The following is a 22764-nucleotide window of genomic DNA, read 5'->3' on the forward strand; positions in this document are numbered from 1 at the left end:
GGGGGAGATGTTGCCTCGGCCGAGCCGGGAACAGAAGCTGTTGCGAGCAAACAGTCTGGCTGCCGGAGGAGGCGGAGGCGGAGGCGGCGCGGCGGTTGGCTTCGAGCGAGTTCTCTCTCTTACCCCCCCCCCCAAAAAAATACAAATCTGTCTCATTCAGACGAATAAAATCGCCTTGAGCCCTTTTCCAGAAGCGGCAGAAGTCTGCATTGGGAGATCTTTATTTTATTTTATTTTGCACGGGGGTCTTCAAAAACGCCCCCCCCTTTTTTTTGCAAACCCGGGATGGTGCCGGGCGCAGCGGTGGACTGGAGAGGTCTGGGGTGGGCGTCAGTGTAACCTCTAAGCTGAGTTGGTGTGAGCTAGCTCACAGTTTTTTAGCCTCCAGCTCACAGATTTTTGCCTTCGCTCAGGAAGGAGGGCTCCAGAGCAAACTAATGGATGCAGCAGCCAAATCACTTGCTCAGAACTTTAATGCCAGTGGCTCACAAAGTAGAAGTTTTGCTCACAAGACTCGAGCTTAGAGGGAACATTGGTGGGGGTAATTCCAGCCGAGCCCCCCCGAAAAAACCCGACCCGGGGCAGTGGCGAGGGAGGAGGTGGCGCCCCCCCGCTCCGTCTCCCTTGTTCCGGAGTAAATTACTGCGGAATAACCGCGCCCTGATATCTTTGGGATTTTGCGTCGCTTCGGCCTTTGTTATTGAGGGTTTTTTTGGGGGGGGGGGATCCGGCTTCGGTCATCTGGCCCGGAGTGGATTCCGAAGCGGGGGACTGAACCCGTGGTGCTCGGGAGCGGGGTTCTTTCTGGACTTCTCCCGGGGTCCGGGAAGAGTTCCTGGGAGAAAAGGCAGCGCGAGGGGCCACTGCGGAGCAGGCCCTGCGAGCTCAACGCGGCGCCCGGATCGGGGCCTTGGTGTGTGCCCCGTAGTCATGTCATTCCGAGGTAGTGGATCCGGGGTAGTGGAAGCGGAGTCGCCCTGCTTGGAGCGGAGGGACTTAACTCCGGGAGGCGTCCCCCTTTCCCTCTTCTCTGTCCCTTGCTTTCTTAAAAAAAACAATTACACAGCCTCCCTTTGGGGGAAAAACGCATAATTCGAACACAGTCCCCGGTCGAGAAACGGATGAAGCAGAGAAAACGCTGCTTCTGCCGCCCAGGGTGGGGGGGGAAAGTGTGAAAACTCCACTTTTGTTTTGAAATTGAAAGCTTCCAGTCTTGGGGCGAGGAGGCGGCGGCGGACAACAAAATAGCCTGTTTTTGTGTGTGAATCAATAGCGACCCCTGGCGGCGGGCCGGGGGATAGCGCCCTGGGTTCCCCTCCCCCCATTCTACATTGTTGCTTGTGGGGTTTTTTTGGCGATATATGATCAATGCACCCTCTAAGCTGTGGAGTCCTGTGAGCAAAAATGTTACTTTGTGAGCTACTGGCATTAAAGTTGTGACCGAGCGATTTGGCTGCTGTGTAGATCAGTTTGCTTTGGAGCCATCCCTCCTGAGCGAAGACTAAAATGTGTGAGCCGGGGGCTAGAAAACTGTGAGCAAGCTCACACTCACTCAGCTTAGAGGGAACACTGATTATGATGTAACCTTCCTGTGCAGGGGAAGAGGGGTGTCTGCTGTGGAACAGGCAATGTTTCAAGGTCATTTCAGGTGTTTGTGTGTGTGGGGGGGGACCGAACTCAGCCCCACCTTTTCAGAGTTTTTAAACTTGCCGAAATCCTTTACGGGAGTCATTTTGCCTGCCCGCTAGAGAGGATGAAGAGGAAAACTGAGTCACGGATGTGGAATTTCCCACGGCTGTCATTGGAAGATAGGACTTTTGCACCCAGTGGGAAAGAGTTTGTGGAGCCTCTGTCTGGCATGCAGAAGGTCCCAGGTTCAATCCCCGGCACCTCCAGTTAAAAGGACCAGGCAGGAGGTAGAGCCTCTGCCTGGCATGCAGAAGGTCCCAGGTTCAATCCCCGGCACCTCCAGTTAAAAGGACCAGGCAGGAGGTAGAGCCTCTGCCTGGCATGCAGAAGGTCCCAGGTTCAATCCCCGGCACCTCCAGTTAAAAGGACCAGGCAGGAGGTAGAGCCTCTGCCTGGCATGCAGAAGGTCCCAGGTTCAATCCCCGGCACCTCCAGTTAAAAGGACCAGGCAGGAGGTGATGGGAAAGACCTCCGCCGGATACCCTGGAGAGCTGTAAAGGGGGGCCATGGCTCAGTGGCAGAGCCTCTGTCTGTCATGCAGGAGGTCCCAGGTTCAATCACCGGCATCTCCAGTGAAAAGGACCCGGCAGGAGGTGGTGGGAAAGACCTCAGCCTGAGACCCTGGAGAGCTGTAAAGAGGGGCCGTGGCTCAGTGGCAGAGCCTCTGCCTGGCATGCAGAAGGTCCCGGGTTCAATCCCCAGCAACTTCCAAGTAGAAGGACCAGGCAGGAGGTGATGGGAAAGACCTCAGCCTGAGACCCTGGAGAGCTGTAAAGAGGGGCTGTGGCTCAGTGGTGGAGCCTCTGCTTGGCATGCAGAAGGTCCCAGGTTCAATCCCCGGCATCTCCAGTTAGAAGGACCAGGCAGGAGGTGATGGGAAAGACCTCTGCCTGAGACCCGGTCTGAGTACACAATACTGACTTTGATGGACCGCAGGTCTGACTCGGTATAAGATACGGTCGGTCGTGTGTTCTCGCAGCTTCAAGGACAAATGCCTCCGCTGAACACTTGCGTCTGCTGCAAGTGTCAAAAAAATCAGGCTGGGAAAGGAATGGTTGGCAAAATCATTTATTTTTTAAAAAGGGAAGAAATCCGGCAGCCTGCGGAACGTAATGGCGGGGAAGAAAGGGGAAGCGTCCTTTTAAAGGATGCCGGCTGCTCGGTTTTTCCCGTCAAGTCCAACTGCTCCGAGTGTCTTGTCCCGGAGTATTAAAATTTTAATTATCGCTCACCATCCTGAACCGGAGGCCTGAGATGACCCCAGGAGCTCCGGATCCTTTCCAGCGTGCCCTGTGGTGGGCTTTGTCATTTTTGCAGCTGGGAAATTACTTGAAGAGTGTCATGGAAGATCTGTCTGACTGTTGGTGGCTTCCCCCCCCCCCTTTAATCCTCCCCACACTTTTCTATGTTGATAAAACAGAGGTGGTGGTGGTGGGGAGACCAGGTCTCCCTGTGAAGGTTCCTCCTTACCTGTTTTGACTGCTATAGCTTTCCCGTTGCACGGATTAAATTTTAATTTACTGCGCCCCCTATAAAGTATGCATGAGGCGTGGATTGCAAAGACCTACCTTCCTCCCTCCCTCTAAGAGGAGGGTTTGTGGTTTGGCTCCGGAGCGTGTGCAGAAGGTTTAATCCCGAGAACAAGCTGTTTCTATCTGAGAACCTGAAAAGCCGCTGCAGGCAATGTTCCCTCTAAGCTGTGGAGTCTTGTGAGCAAAAATTCTACTTTGTGAGCTTACGGGCATTAAAGCTGTGAGTGAGAGATGTGGCTACTGCATAAATTAGTTTGCTCTGGAGCCCTCCTTCCTGAGCCAAGACAGAAATGTGTGAGCCAGAGGCTAAAAAACTGTGAGCTAGCTCACACTAACTCAGCTTAGAGGGAACACTGGCTGCCGGTCAGACGAGACTGTTCCGAACAGGACAAGCTTGACTGCCTGTCGGGCAGATTCAGACGGACAGGGGCTGTCACCTGTCCGTAGCTCAACACTCGATTTCCCCAAATCCCTCGGTGACAAAGAAGTCTTACGTCTCGTGCAAGAGACGCCTTGCGGTTTCCCCCCCCTCCGTGAGAAAGTGTTAAAACTTCGGCAGCAGAAATCAGCCTTCAAGGTTGTACTTCTAAGTTGGAAGTTGACTGTCCCGTGAGAGAATCCCTCTTTATTGGTTGATGAGGGAGGGCGTGTCCGTGGAGAGCGAGAGCCTTTGCCTCTGTTTTAGGCAGTGTTCATGCTGCTGATTGGTCGAGGGGGAAAGACGGGGTGGAAAAGTGCTGTCTGGTCTCAGCTAATTTATGGCGATCCCCCCGTAGGGTGTTCAAGGCAAGAGATGTTCAGAGGTGGTTTGCCCTTGCCTGCCTCTGCGTAGCAACCCTGGACTTCCTTGGCGGTCTCCCACCCAAGGACTAACCAGGGCTGACCCTGCAGGCTTAAAGCCCAGTTAAAGGTGCCGCTCTGGTCTAATGGGAACGAGTTCAAGAGCGCAAGCCCTCTCTGAAGGAGTTGCCTTTTAACTTGGAAATGAATCCGCAGATCAAAAATGGTTACCCGGGCACAGTTTTTAAAAAATTGGCTTTATCGCAAACCCAGTCGACTAGGCCCACTGGGCAGGGATGTGAGCCAGACGACGGTCAGCTCCTTTTACGGCCCGCTGGATTTCCAGAAGGTGGCGTTAAGCGTACGCCGAGCCGTCCCCTTGACATAAAAGCAGCTTTCGGGTCCTTTAAGAGAGCCAGTTTGGTGTCGTGGTTCAGTGCACGGACTCTAATCTGGGAGAACCGGGTTTGATTCCCCACTCCTCCACTTGCACCTGCTGATGTGACCTTGGGTCAGTCACAAGCTCTGGCACAGCTGTCCTTGAAAAAGAGCAGTTTGTGTCAGAGCTCTCTCTGCCCCACCTACCTCACAGGGTGTCTGTTGTGGGGAGGGGAAGGGAGAGGAGATTGGAAGCCGCTCTGAGACTCCAAGTGAAGGGCAGGGTATAAATCCAATCTCTTCTCTTCTTCTTCTTTAATGGAGCTAGAATGAAGCCTTCTAAGTTTGGACTTTTAATGTGCATCGGGCAATGCTCCCTCTAAGCTGTGGAGTCTTGTGAGCAAAAATTCTACTTTGTGAGCTACTGGCGTTAAAGTTGGGAGCGAGCCGATTTGGCTCCTGCATAAATTAGTTTGCGCCGGAGCCCTCCTTCCTGAGCTGAGACAAGAATTTGTGAGCCAGAGGCTAAAAAACTGTGAGCTGGCTCACACTAACTCAGCTCAGAGGGAATATTGGCGTCGGGCAGCATTGCGGGTCAGGAAGAAGCTATCGGGGCGGAGGGGGAAAAAACTTGGGGACGCCGAACCGGTTCCGAATTGAGCGGAGGAAATTCGCTCTTGCGAAGGGGGGAAAAATCAGAAACAAGTCAGCCGTGTTATGATTTTGCATGAGTCGGCGGCAGCGGTGATTTGGTGGTCGGTCTGCAGGCTGCCTGTTTGCCTTTCTGCATTTCTCTCCCACGGAACTTTCACTTTGCATTTGGGGTCAGTATCGTTTGTGGTCAGCGGAAGGGAGGAGGGAAGTGGTCGCGGCCACCGGAGTCCTGTTCTGACTCTGGCGTTCCTTTCCCAAGCATCGGTTGGTTTCGCATCATCTCAAATGTTGGCTCCCCACCCCAAAATGTAAGCTCTCCTTTCCCCCCCAGCTGCCTCAGTCCCCTTCGATTCAATACGTGGGCACATAAAACACAAATGCCTTGAACCTCTTGGGTCTTCTGGAGTTTCTTTTTTTGTCCCGATCCGCCCCGCAATCGGTCCTCCGGTCTTCGAAGCCGCTCCGTAAAGTTTGATGATCCGAAAAGTTGTGCGGCGCAAAGATCCGCACGTTTGCTGTGGACGAGCATCCTAATATTGGACCGTGCGCTGGAGATGGTGGCTTTCTTCTAAATGTTCTGGTTGCTGGTGCTACTGCTTTGGTTGGGGGGGGGGGTTGTTCTGGAGGAGGGAGAGACTGGGACATAGGAGTAGAGGGGAGGGCGTATTTAAGGGGGGAGGTCAGGTTGGCAAATTCATGGGTTCCTCCCTGGACTCTCCGACCCGAAATTGCCTGATCTTCTTTTATGGGGCCGGGTAGATGTATGCGAGCGCCCAGCCCAGCCCTTTTCTGGTTTTGTGACTTTGTTTGGAACCTGCACTTGTGAAGTTTGCCACGTTCTTTGGTTCACTAATTTGGCTCACTGGGGGCGGGAGGTATTTGTGAATTTCCTGCACGGTGCAGGGGGTTGGACTAGATGACCTTGGAGGTCCCTTCCAACCCTGTGGGGAAGAGGTTAGATCTGAGTCCAGCAAAGACGGGCAAGACTCCTTTGAGAGCCAGAGAGTTCCCTTCGTCAGATAGAAGGCGTCTGACTCTGGAACGCTCATACCTCCAGAATCTCGTCAGCCATTTCCCTGTCGTCCTTCAGTACTCCTTTTACCCCTTGGTCATCCAAGGCCCCCACTGCCTCCTTGGCTGGTTTCCTGCTTCTAAGGCATACCCTTGCCCTTCACTACTCAAAGGTGTCTCGGAGCGGCTTACAAACTCCCCAGGTTCTTTGAGGAGCCGCCGCTGCCAGCCGAACCGCCCAAAATTTATCTGTATGTTGAAATGGACATTCCGGACTCTACACACAGAAGGCTGAACAGCCACCGAAAGGCAGGAATTCAATCCCTTCCCCTCCCCACGACAGACACCCTGTGAGGTGGGTGGGGCTGAGAGAGCTCTTGATAGCAACGGCTAACCCTAAAGCCCTGTTTATTCCATTATGGGGTTTGCTTGTTTTTTCCAAACCTAAAACAGCCCTCTGGAGTTGCTACTTGTCTGCGGGGAAGAACCTAAAGGGGCTGTGAAGGGGGTGCAGTTGGGATCCTGAGTCTCTGCTCTTTTAACAGTCGACAAGAGCAAGCGTCCAGGACCGCCTTTGTCTTCTGCCACAGACAGACTGGCACGACTGCCCACCTCGAACCTGCTCTTAACCAGCTCTGTGTCGTGGCTAAGTGCGCGGACTCTAATCTGGGAGAACCAGGTTTGATGCCCCACGCCTCCACTTGCAGCTGCTGGTGTGATCTTGGGCCAGTCACAGGTTCTCTCAGAGCTGTTCTCTCAGGAGCAGTCGTCGAAAGAGCTCTCTCAGTACCACCGACCGCACAGGGTGTCCGTTGTGGGGAGGAGAAGGGAAAGGGATTGAGAGCCAGTTTGGTGTAGAGTGGTTAAGTGCGCCGACTCTAATCTGGGAGAGCCAGGTTGGATTCCCCACTCCTCCACTTGCAGCTGCTGGATGACCTTGGGCAAGCCCTAGTTCTGATAAGAGCTGTTCTTGAAAAGAGCCGTTTCTGTCAAGAGTTCTCTCAGCCCCGCCTACCTCACCAGGTGTCTGTTGTGGGGAGGGGAAGGGAGAGGAGATTGTAAGCCGCTCTGAGACCCCTTTGGGTAGTAAAGGGGGTAGTGAATCTCTTCTTCCTCTTCTTCTTTCTCTTTCTCTCTCTCTGTGGAGGCTTAAACCTTGCCCTACCTGGAGGCTGGCAGTTTGGTGTAGCGGTTAGGAGCGCGGACTCTAATTGGGGAGAGCCAGGTTTGATTCCCCACTTCTCCTGCACATGCAGATGCTGGCGTGACCTTGGGTCAGTCGTGAGGTCTATCAGAGCTGTTCTCTCGGAAGCAGTCCTCGAAAGAGCTCTCTCGGCCCCACCTACCTCACAGGGTGTCTGTCTGTTGTGAAGAGGGGAATGGGAAAGGAGATCGCGAGTCGCTCTGAGACTCCGAGTGAAGGGCTGGGTATAAATCCAACACTTCTTCAGTTTGGTGTCGTGGTTAAGCGTGCGGACTCTAATCTGGGGAAACCGGGTTTGATTCGCCACTCCTCCACTTGCACCTGCTGGATGGCCTTGGGCAAGCCATAGTTCTGTCAGAGCTGTTCTTGAAAAAGAGCCGTTTCTGTCAAGAGCTCTCTCAGCCCCACCTGTATCACAGGGCGTCTGTTGTGGGGAGGGGAAGGGAGAGGATATTGTCAGCCGCTCTGAGACTCCTTCGGGTAGTGAAGGGCGGGGTATGAATCCAATCTCCTCCTCCTCAAGGAGAAAGAAACAAACCACTCGGATGCCATGCGGAGCTTCCAACCATTGGGCAGGCCAGCAAGTTCACCTCGAGGGGGTGCCCCCTGGCCCACTCCTGCCACTGTGGGGGTGTAGAAGCAGAGGTGTGCATCCTGGCGCCTTCTTCCGCTGCTCCTGGTGCCTTACAGCACCCCAAGCTCACGCCCCCCCCCCGTGCTTCCTGAGCACACTGTGCATATGTTTTGTGCAGGATGAGGGCTGGGGTGTACAAGATGCTGTGAGCAGCAAGGGTCCGTTGGGGACGGGCTGTGGCTCTGTGGCGGAGTATCTGCTTGGCATGCAGAAGGTCTCAAGTTCAATCCCCGGCATCTTCTGTTAACAGGACGTGATGGGAAAGACCTCAGTCTGAGGCCCTGGAGAGCTGTAAAGAGGGGCCGTGGCTCAGTGGAAGAGCCTCTGCCTGGCGTGCAGAAGGTCCCAGGTTCAACCCCCAGCATCTCCAGTTAAAAGGACCAGGCAGGAGGTGATGGGAAAGACCTCAGCCTGAGACCCTGGAGAGCTGTAAAGAGGGGCTGTGGCTCAGTGGAAGAGCCTCTGTTTGGCCCACAGAAGGTCCCACATTCAATCCCCGGCATCTCCAGTTAAAAGGACCCGGCAGGAGGTGATGGGAAAGACCTCGGCCTGAGACCCTGGAAAGCCGCTGCCAGTCTGAGTGGACAATACTGACCTTGATGAACCGAGGGTCTGACTCAGTAGAAGGCAGCGTCATGTGCAGCAGATTCAAAGGTTCCCTCTAAGCTGAGTTATTGTGAGCAAGCTCACAGTTCTTTAGCCTACGGCTCACACATTTTTTCCCTTAACTCAGGAAGGAGGCCTCCAGAGCAAACTAATTCATTGGACCTGACTCTCCTCTTACTCTGAACAGATTAACGCTGGGAGGTTGGTTGAATGGCAGATGTTCGCATGCCCTTCCTGCCCTCGGGAGCGTAACGCAAGCTCCAGCCCAGCTGAGATTTCTCGAACGCCCGGTCCAGCAGGCTCCAATTTCTTCCATCGCAATGTCCACCAAAGTTCTGCCCCCGTTACCTTCGAGAGTCCAAATGCGTTCGTCCCCGCACCTTTCCTGATCTGACGCAACAACATCCCAGCAGGTTTCTGGCAGGTGGTAGTCACACAACCACATCATTGTGCCACGTCCACGTGGGCGGCCTCCGCACATGCGCAGGGAGAAGTGTTGCATTGTGGTGTCTCTCTCCAGCCCTGCGCTGGACCTAGTGTAGCCCCTGTCTGTTGCTGGGTTGCGTGGGCGCTCTGTGCATGGAATACTCTGCTCGTGTGGTAGAGTTTCTGCTGGGTGTCTTGCCGGGGTAGGGGGCTTCTGAATTCCACTTTGGGTGAAATTCCAGCATGAATTTTGGGAATGGTGCCCCCACAGAGCCACCGGTTGCAGAAGGCGCAGGGAAGGCCGTGTGCAGAGAGGGGGCTCGCAAGCGTCTTCAACGGGGTGCCCCGATTCCTGCACGCACAGTGGGCTGCGGTGTCTACACAAGCATAGGCATGAAGAGGCCTTTCCTGAGAAGGCTCATAGGGTCGCCCTCACTATAGATAACAGCTGTGGGCAGGCTTTGATCCAACAGATCTCAAAGGGCAGCCGTGGCAGTCTGCAGTAAAACAGCTGGGTTTGAGTCCAGGAGCACCTCAAGAGACCAACGAGGTGTTTGGTGGGATGAGCTCTTTTGAGAGTCAAACGTGTCCTTTTGGCCCTCGAAAGTTTATGCTCCCAAAATCTTAAGAATGTGAGGAGAGCCCTGATGGGTCAAGACCAGTAAGGGTCCATCTAGTCCTGCATCCTGTTTCACACAGTGGCCAACCAGTTCCTCTGGAGGGCCAACAACGGCACAGAGGCCGAGGCCTTCATGAGAACACCAGAAGAGCCCTGCTGGATCAGACCAGTGAGGGTCCATCTAGTCCAGCATCCTGTCTCACACAGGGGCCAACCAGTTCCTCCGGAGGGCCAACAACAGGGCAGAGAGGCCGAGGCCTTCCCCTGATAAGAACATCAGAAGAGCCCTGCTGGGTCAGGCCAGTGGTCCATCTAGTCCAGCATCCTGTCTCACACGGGCCAACCAGTTCCTCTGGAGGGCCAACAACAGGGCAGAGAGGCCGAGGCCTTCCCCTGATAAGAACATCAGAAGAGCCCTGCTGGATCAGACCAGTGGTCCCTCTAGTCCAGCATCCTGTCCCACATAGTGGCCAACATCTGGGCATAGAGGCTGAGTCCTTCCCCTGATGTTGCCTCCTGGCTCTTGCCTCTGAATGTGGAGGTTCCCCTCAGTCACCGTGGCTGGTAGCCATTGATGGACCTCTCCTCCATGAATCTATCTAACCCCCTTTTACAGCTGTGCATTCCTGTGGCCATCACTACATCCTCTGGCAGCAAAGTCCGCATTTTAATCACGTGCCGCTGGATTTGAATCCAGCTCTTCCATGCAGCATGTTGAGCTCAAGCAGGGGTCTGGGTACAGTGCACTCGCAAAACACCTTTCTGTAGATCGTAGCATGCCCGAAGTGTGGTGTATTCTATGTGTGGGCAAGCGCATGGAGCTGCCAGATATGGAGTCAGAGGGTTGGTCCGGCTGTTCTCCAAGGCTCTGGGAAGAGACTTCTCCTGTTTCTTCCATTTAAGCTGCTTTTTAACAGGATGTGTCTACGACTGCAGCTGGTGTCTGTGGAGTGGGCCGGTTTTTCAACCGGCCGGGATGAATTTAGGGGCCGTTAAGATGCGAGCTGCGGTGGCTCAAGTGGTTGAGACGCTGAACTGCGGCCTGTGGAAGGTCGGTAGTTCAGCAGTTCGAGACCCCGGTGCCGCAAGACGGAGTGAGCTCCCCTCTCCAGTTCCAGCTCCTGCCAACCTACCAGCTCGAAAGCAAGACATTGCAAGTAGATAAATAGTACCACTTCGGTGGGAAGGGAACAGCGTTCCATGTGCCTCGGTGTTTAGTCATGCCGGCCACATGACCACGGAAACGTCTTGAGACAGCGCTGGCTCTTCGGTTTTGAAACGGAGATGAGCACCGCAACCCTAGAGTCGGACTCGACTGGCTTTCGAGCAAGGGAACCTTTACCTTTACTTTAAGGTGCGAGAGCGCGGCGTTTCCTCCGACCAAAAAGAGGGCTCTGTCTCTGGAAGGCGTGTCTCCTGGGAATCTTGTGGGTCTTTTAAGGTGCTGCTGGACTCGCATGGGGTGGTTTCGCACCCCACCGGCTTGCTCAGAGATTTGGCACGTAAGGATGCCGGATTGGAAGGGGGGGGATTCTGCCCGCTGCAGCCACGGAAACCACGTGATTTTCCCACTTGGGAGGCTGCTGATGAAAAGCTTCCTGTTCCACGCCAGTGCATTTCCTAGAAGCATGCATCTCCTCCATTGGGAGAGCGGCTCCCGTGGGGAGGTCTTGCAGAGCGCTGCACATCTGTGTCGTGTCGGCTGCAGCCCTGACCTGGATATAGCCCCGGGTGGCCCGATCTCGTCAGATCTCGGAAGCTAAGCAGGGTCGGCCCTGGTCAGTGTTTGGATGGGAGACCACCCAGGAAGCCCAGGGGTGCTACGCAGAGGCGGGCGATGGCAAACCAGCGCTGTGCGCCTCTGGCCGTGAAAACCCGGCTGCCGTACGTCGACCGTCACTTGATGTCACACAATTGTTATGGTCCAGGCCGGCCGGATCTCATCAGATTTCGGAAGCTAAGCAGAGTCGGCCTCAGTCAGTACTTGGAGAGGAGGCCAACGAAGTCCTGCAGGGGAGCCCGTTTGGTGTAGTGGTTCAGTGCGTGGACTCTAATCTGGAAGAACCGGGTTTGAATATTGGAATGTGTTTCTGTGGTCTGGTGGCAGAGGAGACGTCACGATCTGTGTAGGACTAGGAGACAAGGCCTAGGCCCCAGGAGACCTGTGTGGGAGTGGCAAGCTGAGACAGCCTACAATCCCCACAATGCTTAGCGACGGTTGTAGCCCGTCAGTGTCCAGGGATTGTGTGAGGGGATTGGGATTTAAGCTTTCTGGGCTGTGGAACGGTGTTCTTTCTCTCCTGGGTTCTCGTCTCTCACAGAGTTAAAACTGAGGGGACAGTTTGGTCTGAGGAGAAGACCCCTCACTTGGGACAGAGTGAGTACAGGCACAGGCCCGGTGTAAGAGGCTGTGGGCCTGGAATAGGAACCAATTAAGTGAAATAGGTGGTCGCGTTAGATTTGTTTTTGTTTGCCCTGAGACCCTGTTATATATTTTAAGCGCCCTGTCTTGTTTTCCTTGTCCCATTACTGTATCAATAAACCATTTGTTTAATGTCCTCTGCCTGGTCATCATGACTATATTTCTCAGCTTAAAAGGGGCATTTTGATTGGCCTTGGGGGGGTACTCTGGGCCTTCCAGTTTGGTGTAGTGGTTAGGAGCACGGACTCTAATCTGGGAGAACCGGGTTTGATTCCCCACTCCTCCACTTGCACCTGCTGATGTGACCATGGGCAAGCCGTAGTTCTGTCAGAGCTGTTCTTGAAAAAGAGCCGTTTCTGTCAGAGCTCTCTCAGCCCCACCGACCTCACAGGGTGTCTGTTGTGGGGAGGGGAAGGGAAAGGAGTTTGTAAGCCCCTCTGACACTTCAAGTGAAGGGCGGGGTATAAATCCAATCTCTTCTCTTCTCGTGTTCTTCTTCCGCAGGGACCCTAAGTCCAGAGTGGTGGTAGAGGAAGGTGGCAACCCACAGGGGGTCATGACAGGAGATATAACACTTGCACAACCATTCACCCCGCACCTCAAACAAAAGGATGCTGTTAGTTACCTTCGCGCTCGAGAGGAGATGGGAGTGTAGCAACATGATCTCAGTTACTTGCTCTTAGCATTCCACCATTCAGAAGGATACCTTTACACATCACTCTCCTATTTTGACATAATTTGCTTCACTGTGTCCCCCCCCCCCCCGGTAATTAAATCCAAAGAAATGGGTGATCCTATAAACTTAGCTTGCTATTCCCGTTCGGTCCTATTGCATCTCTTAAAACATCTTCATTATGTTGCGTGCTAATTTGCCGTTCAGCTCCTGCCTGTATGTATGGACTCTCCAATCTTAACTTCCGTTTCGGTGTATCTGAGGAAGTGTGTGTACACACGAAAGCTCATGCCTTGAATAAAAGTTGGTTGGTCTTAAAGGTGCCCCTGGACTTAGACTTCGTCCTTGAGCGAAACCACCCAGCCTTGGGGACGCAAGCAGCCGCCTCTTCGCCTAAGCGAGGTTGGAACTGGCCGGACGAGTGTCTGACAAGTGCAAAGAGAGGGTGATCTATTTTTTAACCGGCTTCCTCCCAGCAGCGTCCCCCTGAAGCACAGAGCGTTCACTGGTTTTTCTCACTGCACAAAACCCTGGGATTGGGGCGGTGCACAAAATCAACCAACAGCCACTATAAGAAAATGGACTTTCCGTGCAGAGAGGCAGTCTACTTCTGAATACTGGGTTAGGGACGGCAGAGGGATATTTATGCCTATCTACAGGCACCTGCCAGGCCACTGTGAGGGCCCCGATCCTGAATGAGACAGAACTCGGTCCGCTCTAGCCAGGCAGCAGTGCCTACCCTTTGGAGCGGCTTGTGAATCATGTCCGAGGAGATGCGCGGGCTGTTTAGGCTGATGGTGCAAAATCTCGCAGGTCTCACGGTCAGTGTTCCCTCTCAGCTGAGTTAGTGTGCGCTAGCTCACAGGGGGTTTTTTAGCCTCCGGCTCACACATTTTTGTCTTCGCTCAGGAAGGATGGCTCCGGAGCGAACTGATTTATGCAGCAGCCAAATCGCTCGCTCACAACTTTAATGCCAGGAGCTCACAGAGTAGATTTTTTTGCTCACAAGACTCCACAGCTTAGAGGGAGCATTGCTCACGGCTTGGGGGCTCATTCCCTCTTGGGGTTGAGATTTAGGAGACGACTAAAATATCTTTCTAGGACAGCGTTTGGTGGGTGCCAGAATGCGCTTCCGGGGGAAAAACACCAGGCGGACTGGAAAGGCAGCTAAGTTGAAGGACGGCCAGACTGGAGCTGTGTTTTCTTATGCGGGAGCACCATCTAGTGGGAAGAAGCATAATTGCGACTGTCTCATATGCCATACGTGGAAATCTGGTTTTGGTTCTTGCCGGAGCGAGTGTTTGACACCGCTGGACGTTGTTGGTGCAGAATTTTCTTGGGAGAGTGGTGGGCACGAACGGTCTCTGAGTTCCATCAGGAAGATGTCCAACCATGAGTTGACGGAGATGGCTTTTCTTTGAGGGAAGGGGCAGAACATCTGCTTGGCATGCAGAAGGTCCCAGGTTCAGTTCCCGGCGTCTCCAGCTAACAAGGGTCAGGTAGCAGATGTGGTCAAGGACCTCTGAGTCTCTTGAGAGCCACCGCCAGATTGAGTAGATTGAGTTACCGAGGTTCTGAGCAACTTCATGTGTGTTCAGTGGAGAAAGGGGGTGTCTTTAAGTGGGGAGTCTGTTCTCTTGACCTTGGTTCATCCCCTAAGCAAAGTGAGGAGACCGACCACATACTTTTGTTGGTGGCGGTGTGCAAAGAGTGCGTCATGTGCAAAAAGTAGTGTGAAGTCGAGCTGTGATCAAGCATTCGGGTTGCAGGCAGAAGGTCCCAGGTTCCGTCCCCAGCATGTCTGGGTATGCAGGGCCAGGAAACCAGCCGTGTAAAAGACCCTGGAGAGCTCTTGCCCATCGGAATAGACAAGACCAGTGTTCCCTCTAAGCTGAGTTAGTGTGAGCTAGCTCACAGTTTTTCAGCCTCCAGCTCACAGATTTTTGTCTTCGCTCAGGAAGGATGACTCCAGAGCCAACTAATTTATGCCAACCAAATTGCTCACTCACAAATTTCGTGCGAGTAGCTCACAAAGTAGAATTTTTGCTCACAGGACTCCACAGCTTAGAGGGAACATTGGACAAGACTGACCTTGATAGACGAAGTTCTGTCAAGGTTCTTGATATCAGACAGCTTCACAAATTCCTTTGGTTCCGGGGGTCATTTTGTAGAAAAAGAGGTGCAGGGGCTCATTAGCACAACTCATTAGCGTAACTCATTTGCATGTGCCACTCCCCCTGACATCACCAGAAGTGTGTCAGAAGGCAACACCCACCACTCAGGCTTCACTGGACTGTTTTGGATGGCTAGCTATTGGGGGGGGGACGTGCAGATCTGTCCTCGCAGAGGAGGGAGAGCTTGTACCTGAATAAAACTTGGTCTTAAAGGTGCCACTGGACTGTTTTGGACCAGGGGGCCGGGGGGGGGGGGGAAGCTCTGCAACTTACCTGGCTGCTTCTTGCTCTGACTGAGGGCTGCTGGGAGCAGGGGGCGGGGCTTGTTGCAGGTGCCCGCCCCCTGTGCTCCTTACTACCAGAGCTCCGCTCCTGTGCGCTCCTGCAGGAAATGATCCCTGTTTGGTTCCATCTGTCGGCTTGAAACTGGTGCCCGTTTCAAACGATTGGAAGTGGTACTCTATTGACACATGGATGCAGGTGGGTCACCATGTTGGTCCAAAGCAGCAGAACCAAGTTTGAGTCCAGTGGCACCTTCAAGACCGACACAGTTTTATTCTGGGCATAAGCTTTCGTGAGCATGCGCCCTGTGTGCGGGCCCGTGAACGTTTACACCTTGAATAGAACTTGGTTGGTCTTAATGGTGCCACCGGGCTCAGACTTCGTTCTGTTGAAACATGTTGGGGGAAACAGTGGCTGGCCCCCACCCTTTAGAAGGTGCCGTTGGAAGTGTAGAGGTCTGGGGGGGGGGATGCTGCCTAACACTCAGTTTCCCCGACCCCAAGTTAACTGCCCTGTTAAAAAGAGCTTTGGTCAGGAAGCTATTTCTCGCCAGGCCAATTTGGCTGGAGATCCTGGCGGTTTTTTTTTTTTGTCATCTTCTGGGCATGGAGCAGTGGTCCCTGAAGGTATGGAGGGGGAGGTATCTGTGAATTTCCTGCATTGTGCAGGGGGTTGGACTAGATGATCCTCGAGGTCCCTTCCCACTCCGTGACTCCATAATTCTATGGGCAGTGGGCCCAGGAGAGTCTGGAGACCGAGCCATACGAGGAAAGGCTTAAGGGCCTTGGGGATGTTCAGTTTGGAGAAGAGGAGACTGAGGGGGGACATGATGGCTCTCTTTAAATATTTGACAGGCTGTCCTTTTGGAGGCTGTGGAAGGTCAGTAGTTTAGCAGTTCGAGACTCGGGTGCCGCAAGACGGAGTGAGCTCCCGTCTCTAGTTCCAGCTCCTGCCAACCTAGCCGTTCGAAAGCAAGAAATTGCAAGTAGATAAATAGGTACCACTTCGGTGGGAAGGGAACAGCGTTCCGTGCGCCTTGGTGTTTAGTCATGCCGGCCACATGACCACGGAAACGTCTTCGGACAGCGCTGGCTCTTCGGCTTTGAAACGGAGATGAGCACCGCAACCCTAGAGTCGGATTCGACTGGCTTTCGAGCAAGGGAACCTTTACCTTTTACCTTTGGAGGAGGGCAAGGAGCTGTTCCAGTTGGCGGTGGCGGAGAGGACCCGAAGCAACGGGTTTAAATTACATGTGGAAAGGTACCGGTTGGAGATTAGGAAAAACGTTTTCACGGTCAGGGTGGCTCAAAGGTGGGATCAGCTGCCTGGGGCGGTGGTGAGCTCCCCGTCACCGTCAGCTTTCGAGAAGAGGCCAGACGAATATTGGTCAGGGATGCTTTAGGCTGGTCCTGCCTTGGGCAGGGGGTTGGACTAGATGGTCTCTGTGTGGCCCCTTCCGGCTGTGATTCTGTGACCCCTTTCTTTGAAGCACGCTCAGATGGTCAAACGCCTCTGTGGTTTGGGGGGGGGGCAGATTCTCAGCCTCACCATGGTGGCAGTTGAGTGAGGGCCAATGAGCCAGGAGTGAAGCAGTTTTTAAGGTAGAGGCGGGAGTTGCTCCTCCGGGAGAAGAAACAAGTTCTGGAGAGGTGGCTGTGACGCTCCTCGGCAGGAGAAACTTGTCTGTGGGCTTGCTAGAAATCTTTCTCAACCGCGGCACGCGGGAGTTGTTTCTCTCACGATGCCAGCTCCCAAAGCTCTTGACGGAACGCGGGGACAAACCTCTTCCCGAGTCCCTCTCCGGGGTTGCGCTCTCTCTCTCTCTCTCAGTCCTGCGGTTGGAGATGTCGGGTGTTGGGCCCCGTCGTTTTTGCGTGCAAGGCTTGGGCGCTACCTCTGAGCCTCGGGCCCAGCCCTAGGAAGCTGGCATCGAGGCGTGCTTGAAGGAGGCCAGGCAAGTGACGGGCGCTTGGGGGCCTCTCTCCTCCAGCATCCAAAGGACTGGTGACATCCCAGGTTTGTGCATAAATTGATGACTTGAGCCGGTGGAGCAGGCGCTTGGGGCCCTCTTCAGCTCGTGAATCTAGGTCACGTTGCCGGGTCGAGTTCCGTGAGCGTGTGGGCGTTGGGATCGGATGGGCTTCCTACGTACCTGTCAGGGCTTTCCGAAAAGGTGGGGCTTTCTAGAGGAGGGTACAGATGGTTCCTCTGAGGCTCAGGCCCGGTTTCCAAGCGACGCTGTAGATCCGCAGCCTCGGTTTTCACCGCCGAAATGGAAATCTAATGGCTTGCGTTTCTTTCGGTTGGCAATTGGGCGTAGCATCGCGATTTGACTCCCCCCCCTTTCTTTATTTTTGTGGGCCCGATCACAAGAATGGCAAAATGGGGAGGGCTTCACAATGTGGCTTTTTACTGAGATGTTGTCAAAAAGTAGGCGCTGGGAAGACAAAGGATTTGTCTTGAGGTAGGTCAGCGGGTTGAGCTGTGATCTGAAACAACAACCTGAATGTGACCTGATTTCCCCAGCCCCTCCAGCTCAATTGCTTTCCCTCCGCCTCCCCACCCCCGGCACTTTACAAAGCTACTGAACAAGTTCATGGGCAAATTGCTGACGTCTGTGACCCTGCCGCGGCCCTCCGAGGTGACCTTGGTCACGGTGCCTGCTCAAGTCGAAGGATAATTGGAGAGTTTTCAAGTTTTACAAAACAGTAGCGAAACCTTCCAACCCGGAGAGCCAAAACCCTGGATTTTGCAACTGAAACTATGTTTCTCGAATAGATTGTGACTTTGCATCCATTTAGTATTCATCTTGGGGAGTTTTGTGTGTTTGTTTTTGTTTTTGCTCGTTGGCTTTGAAGGGGGGCCTTTGCCCAGCTAGAGAGACCCATGTTTTGTCAAGGAGTCACAGAGAAATGCCTTGAGAATTGGGTTGTGTAAGAGGAAAGCGGGGTTTCTGAACAGGACGGGTTAGTCTTGTCTTTCTGGACACCGGAAACCAGTCCCTTTCGTTCTTTGTAAACTTCCAGTAGAAACTGCCTCCTTCCCACCGTGGTTTTTCGTGTTTTTATTATTATTATTATTGTTGTTGTTGTTGTTGTTGTTGTTGTTGTTGTTGTTATTGTCGTTATTATCGTTATTATCGTTATTATTTCTGGTTTCATGAGGACTAGGAACTTGAAATCTGAGAGTATCCGCATTAGGCAAAAACGTGTTGATTCTGTGTAAAAGGATCCAATCTGTCCGAGGGAGTCTTACGGGTTCCTGGCTGTAGGCCGTTGAGTTTCTTGAAGTCTTGCTGCACCAAACGACCTAGATGGATGGATTAAATGCTTGTGCGGTGATGCCATTTCTGCAGAAAGGTATTCTTCATGGCTGGCCAGCCCTCCTGGAAGGTTCCTTGTCCAGGAGGTTCTCCATACGTAGAACCTGAGAATCCTTCAGCGGTTGGTGGCCCTGTGGCCTGTCTTTGCTAGACCAGCCAGTGCTAGGGGATTAGGTCAGGTGGCATCCTTTAGACCTGTTTGGGGACTTAGTTCTTGGGATTTTTTGCTTGCTTCTTTAAGTGTCTGACTCAGCACAAGGTCGACTTGCACTCCCCAATGTCGTCTGTCTGTCTGAGAGGAGGTAACTCGGAAGGCTGGGGAGGAAGGCTTGGGGTGTATCAACAGAGGCATAACACCCAACTGGCGAGATGTCCGAGTCCCACTGTACACTGCATTGGTCAGGCCTCACCCGGAGTCTTGTGTGCAGTTCTGGAGGCCTCCCTTCAAAAAGGATGTGGACAGAGTGGAGCGGGTGCAGAGGGGAGCGACGAGGATGATCAAGGGCCTGGAGACCAAGAAGCCCTGTGAGGAAAGGCCGAGGGGGGACTGGGGAAGGTTCAATCTGGAGAAGAGGAGGCGGAGGGGGGACAGGATGGCTCTCTTGATGTCTCTGAAAGGCTGTCACTTAGAGGAGGGCAGGGAGCTGTTCCTGTGGGCAGCAGAGGAGAGGACTCGCAAGAATGGGTTTAAGTTAAGGGCGGGAAGGTCCCGGCTGGATCTTTTTGACAGTCGGAGTTGTGCAGCAGTAGAATCAGCTGCCTAGAGAGGTGGTGAGCTCCCCTTCCCTGGAAGTCTTCAAGCAGCAGCTGGACAAACACTTGTCAGGGATGCTCTAGGCTGATCCTGCATTGAACAGCGGTTTGATCCTGTCATTGAGCACCCCAATAGTCCATCAGTGGCTATTAGCCACAAGGTATAGATAGGGACTCTGGGGCAAGTGATGCTCTGTATTCTTGGTGCTTGGGGGGGCAACAGTGGGAGGACTTCTGGTGTCCTGGCCCCACTGCTGGACCTCCTGATGGCACCTGGTATTTCTGGCCACTGTGTGACAGAGTGTTGGACTGGACGGGCCGTTGGCTTGATCCAGCATAGGCTTCTCTTATGTTCTTATAGGAGCTCTGTCTTGGGCAAGTGATGCTCTGTATTCTTGGTGCCTGGGGGTGGGGCAAAAGTGGGAGGGCTTCTGGTGTCCTGGCCCCACTGCTGGACCTCCTGATGGCACCTGGTATTTTTGGCCCCTGTGTGACACAGGGTGTTGGACTGGATGGGCCATTGGCCTGAACCAACATTGGCTTCTCTTTTGTTCTTATCGGAACTCTCGGTCTGGGGCAAGTGATGCTCTGTCTTCTTGGTGCTTGGGGGGCGGGGGCAACAGTGGGAGGGGCTTCTAATGTCCTGGCCCCACTGCTGGACCTCCTGAGGGCACCTGGTATTTCTGGCCACTGTGTGACAGAGTGTTGGACTGGATGGGCCATTGGCCTGATCCAACATTGGCGTCTCTTATGTTCTTATAGGAACTCTCAGACTGAGGCAAGTGATGCTCTATATTCTTGGTGCTTGGGGGGCGGGGGGCAACAGTGGGAGGGCTTCTAATGTCCTGGCTCCACTGCTGGACCTCCTGATGGCCCCTGGTATTTTTGGCCACTGTGTGACTCAGAGTGGTGGACTGGATGGGCTATTGGCCTGATCCAACATTGGCATCTCTTATGTTCTCATGTCTGGGGCCAGGGATGCCCTGTATTCTTGGTGCTTGGGGGGCAACAGTGTGAGGGCTCCTAGTGTTCTGGCCCCACTGGTGGGCCTCCTGATGGCCCCTGGTATTTTTGGCCACTGTGTGTGACAGAGTGTTGGACTGGATGGGCCATTGGCCTGATCCAACATTGGCTTCTCTTATGTTCTTATGTGCTTATGGAGCAGGGGGTTGGACTGGGTGGCCTCCATGGCCCCTTCCAACTCTGTGAGTCTGTGTGATTCTATGAAGAGAGAGCAAAGTGCGAAATCTTGTTGTGTCCTTAAATGCCGGTCTCTCCGATAACCCGAAGGAGAGGTCCCCTCCACCCCTACATAGCCCCATTTTACTGATAACCCGTGGCGGGAAAGTGACACGTGCCCACGGGTGCCCAAACAGGTGGCTCACGCTTGATACCTTGGCGCTGTTTACCTGCCTCCTTTCCCTCCCTGCCTCCTCAAACCATTAAGTAAATTTTCATTGACGCTTCGTTCTCTTGACGTCTTGCTTTGGCCTTTGCAGATTGGAGGCCTTCCTGTTTTCTGCTCTTTGTCCCCAACCGGGATTTTGTTTCCCCCCAGCTTTGCAGAGCCACGGGGGGGGGGGCAAAGTGGCTGGGACCGGCTGCCCCCACCTGAGCCGCAAAGGCCCGGCCACAATCTCGCCACTGCTCAGCCGCTGGAAAACAAACAGGAATGCAGTAATTGGCAGGCGTCTCTGTGGCGCTTGTGAATGGCTGGAACCGTTTCCCATGGGTTACCTTTTGTTCCTGTGCTTTCAGAAGTCTTTCAAGGCCCTGGGAGGTAGGCCCCTTAGGAGCCCTGTGTTTGTCCCTGGTGGCGACTGAAGCCAACCTGGCAAATTAGAGGCCGCACGGCGAGTTGAACTGGGGGCTTCTGGTGCAACGCTTGGGCCTGGTTCACTCTGTGGCGGCGGGTCTTGGAATTCAGCTGGAAGACGGGATAGCCCATTATGCGAACAGACTGCATCCTCGAGGTGTGGTAGCTGGCACGGCCCCTCCTTGATTCTCTGGCCCAAATGGCTTTGGCAGCCCCAGAACAAAGGGCAGCACAGGGCTGGCTCCGGATTGCGATGGCGTATGAACCTGTGAGTCATAGAATCACAGAATCATAGAGTTGGAAGGGGCCATACAGAGACCATCTAGTCCACCCCCAGCCCAATGCAGGACCAGCCTAAAGCATCTCTGACAAATATCCATCCAGCCTCTTCTTGAAAGCTGTCAGTGAAGGGGAGCTCACCACCTCCCTGGGCAGCTGATTCCACGTTTGAACCACTCCGACCGTGAATCTAATATCCAGCCGATACCTTTCTGCATGCAACTGAAACCTGTTGCTTTGGGTCTTCCCCTCTGCTGCCGACAGGAACAGCTCCTTGCCCTAACCCAGTGAAGGCGAACCTTTTAGAGACCGAGTGCCCAAACTGCAACCCGAAACCCACTTATTGATCGCAAAGTGCCAACACGGCCATTTAACCTGAATACTGAGGTTTTCGTTTAGAAAAAAAGACTCATACCTTAACATAAGAGGATCCAAACAAAGTAAGGAAAGCAATCCCAAATGCTTTCATTTACTTAAAATTATTTGGCAGAGAATTCCACACTTCAATGACGGTCTGGGCCTGGCTGGGGCGATGGCACGTGTGCCCACTGAGAGGGCTCTGAGTGCCGCCTCTGGCACCCGTGCCATAGGTTTGCCACCACTGCCCTAACCCTAACCCTTGTAACATGGCCCCAGAGTTCCTAGTGGAAAGCCTGTAATTTGAATCTTCTTGATGGTTAGTTTTAGCCCAAGGCCCTGATTTGTATCAGGGCCGGGAGGAGAGAAGGGGTTTAAATCCTTCTGCCCACACTCGGGTTCACCAATCGAAACACACACAGTGTATTGTGATCCGTTCCGGTGGGGATTGAAGGGGAGGTACCTCTGTCTAGGGGGGAGACATCTTGAATGGCAATGCCATGCAGGGGCGAGACTTTTAAGGCTCTCCCCCCCCCCCCCCCCGGTCTTGATATGAATCAGGGCCCTGGACAGTTCAGAGAAAATAATGGATTTATACCCCACCTGTCACTGCCCAAAGGAGTCTCAGAGCGGCTTCCAATCTCCTTTCCCTTCCCCTCCCCACAGCAGACACCCTATGAGGTAGGTGGGGCTGAGAGAGCTCTTTCAAGAACTGCCCCTGAGAGAACAGCTCTGAGAGAACTTATGACTGACTCAAGGTCACACCAGCAGCTGCATGCGGAGGAGTGGGGAATCGAACCCGGTTCTCCCAGATTAGAGTCCATGCTCCTAACCGCTACATCAAAATGGCTCTTCACCTCTTTGATTGTTAGGAACGTCTGGTCAGGGATGTCTATTTTGACCAATAAACCACCCACAATCCATCTCCTCTTGTCCAAAATTAATGTTCTGTGGCCTCTATCTAATGTTTTGTTTTGTTTTGTTTTTTTAATGTAGGTCTGAAAGCAACTTTTGGGCTGTAAATCGAAGCACGAGGTAGGTTGCTCTAATTTCACACTTGGCTTCTTTAGAAGTGGGGCTGCGTGGGATACTTTAGCTCAGTTGGGAATTCGGCACTGGGGGGGCGCCTCTGTTTGACAAAACTCTCGCTGAT

The 22764-nt window shown here is 53.6% G+C and overlaps 1 protein-coding gene across 4 annotated transcripts in view; it reads left to right on the top strand.

Moving 5' to 3' along the window:
- Window positions 1–22764, top strand: part of BCL6 (B-cell CLL/lymphoma 6) — a 49998-nt gene that overhangs the window by 1419 nt on the left and 25815 nt on the right. For 2 of the 4 annotated variants that reach the window (XM_015415233.1, XM_015415236.1), the window contains exon 2: window positions 22608–22646. The gene's annotated coding sequence lies outside the window, so the exon portion shown is untranslated. Of the gene's footprint in view, window positions 1–17082; window positions 17101–20889; window positions 20940–22607; window positions 22647–22764 lie in introns of those variants that run through there. The other 2 variants (XM_015415234.1, XM_015415235.1) reach the window with 2 other exon arrangements.

The sequence above is a fragment of the Gekko japonicus genome, unplaced genomic scaffold, assembly GCF_001447785.1.
Source record: "Gekko japonicus isolate JY-2015 unplaced genomic scaffold, Gekko_japonicus_V1.1 scaffold210, whole genome shotgun sequence".
In the NCBI taxonomy this organism is placed as follows: domain Eukaryota; kingdom Metazoa; phylum Chordata; class Lepidosauria; order Squamata; family Gekkonidae; genus Gekko; species Gekko japonicus.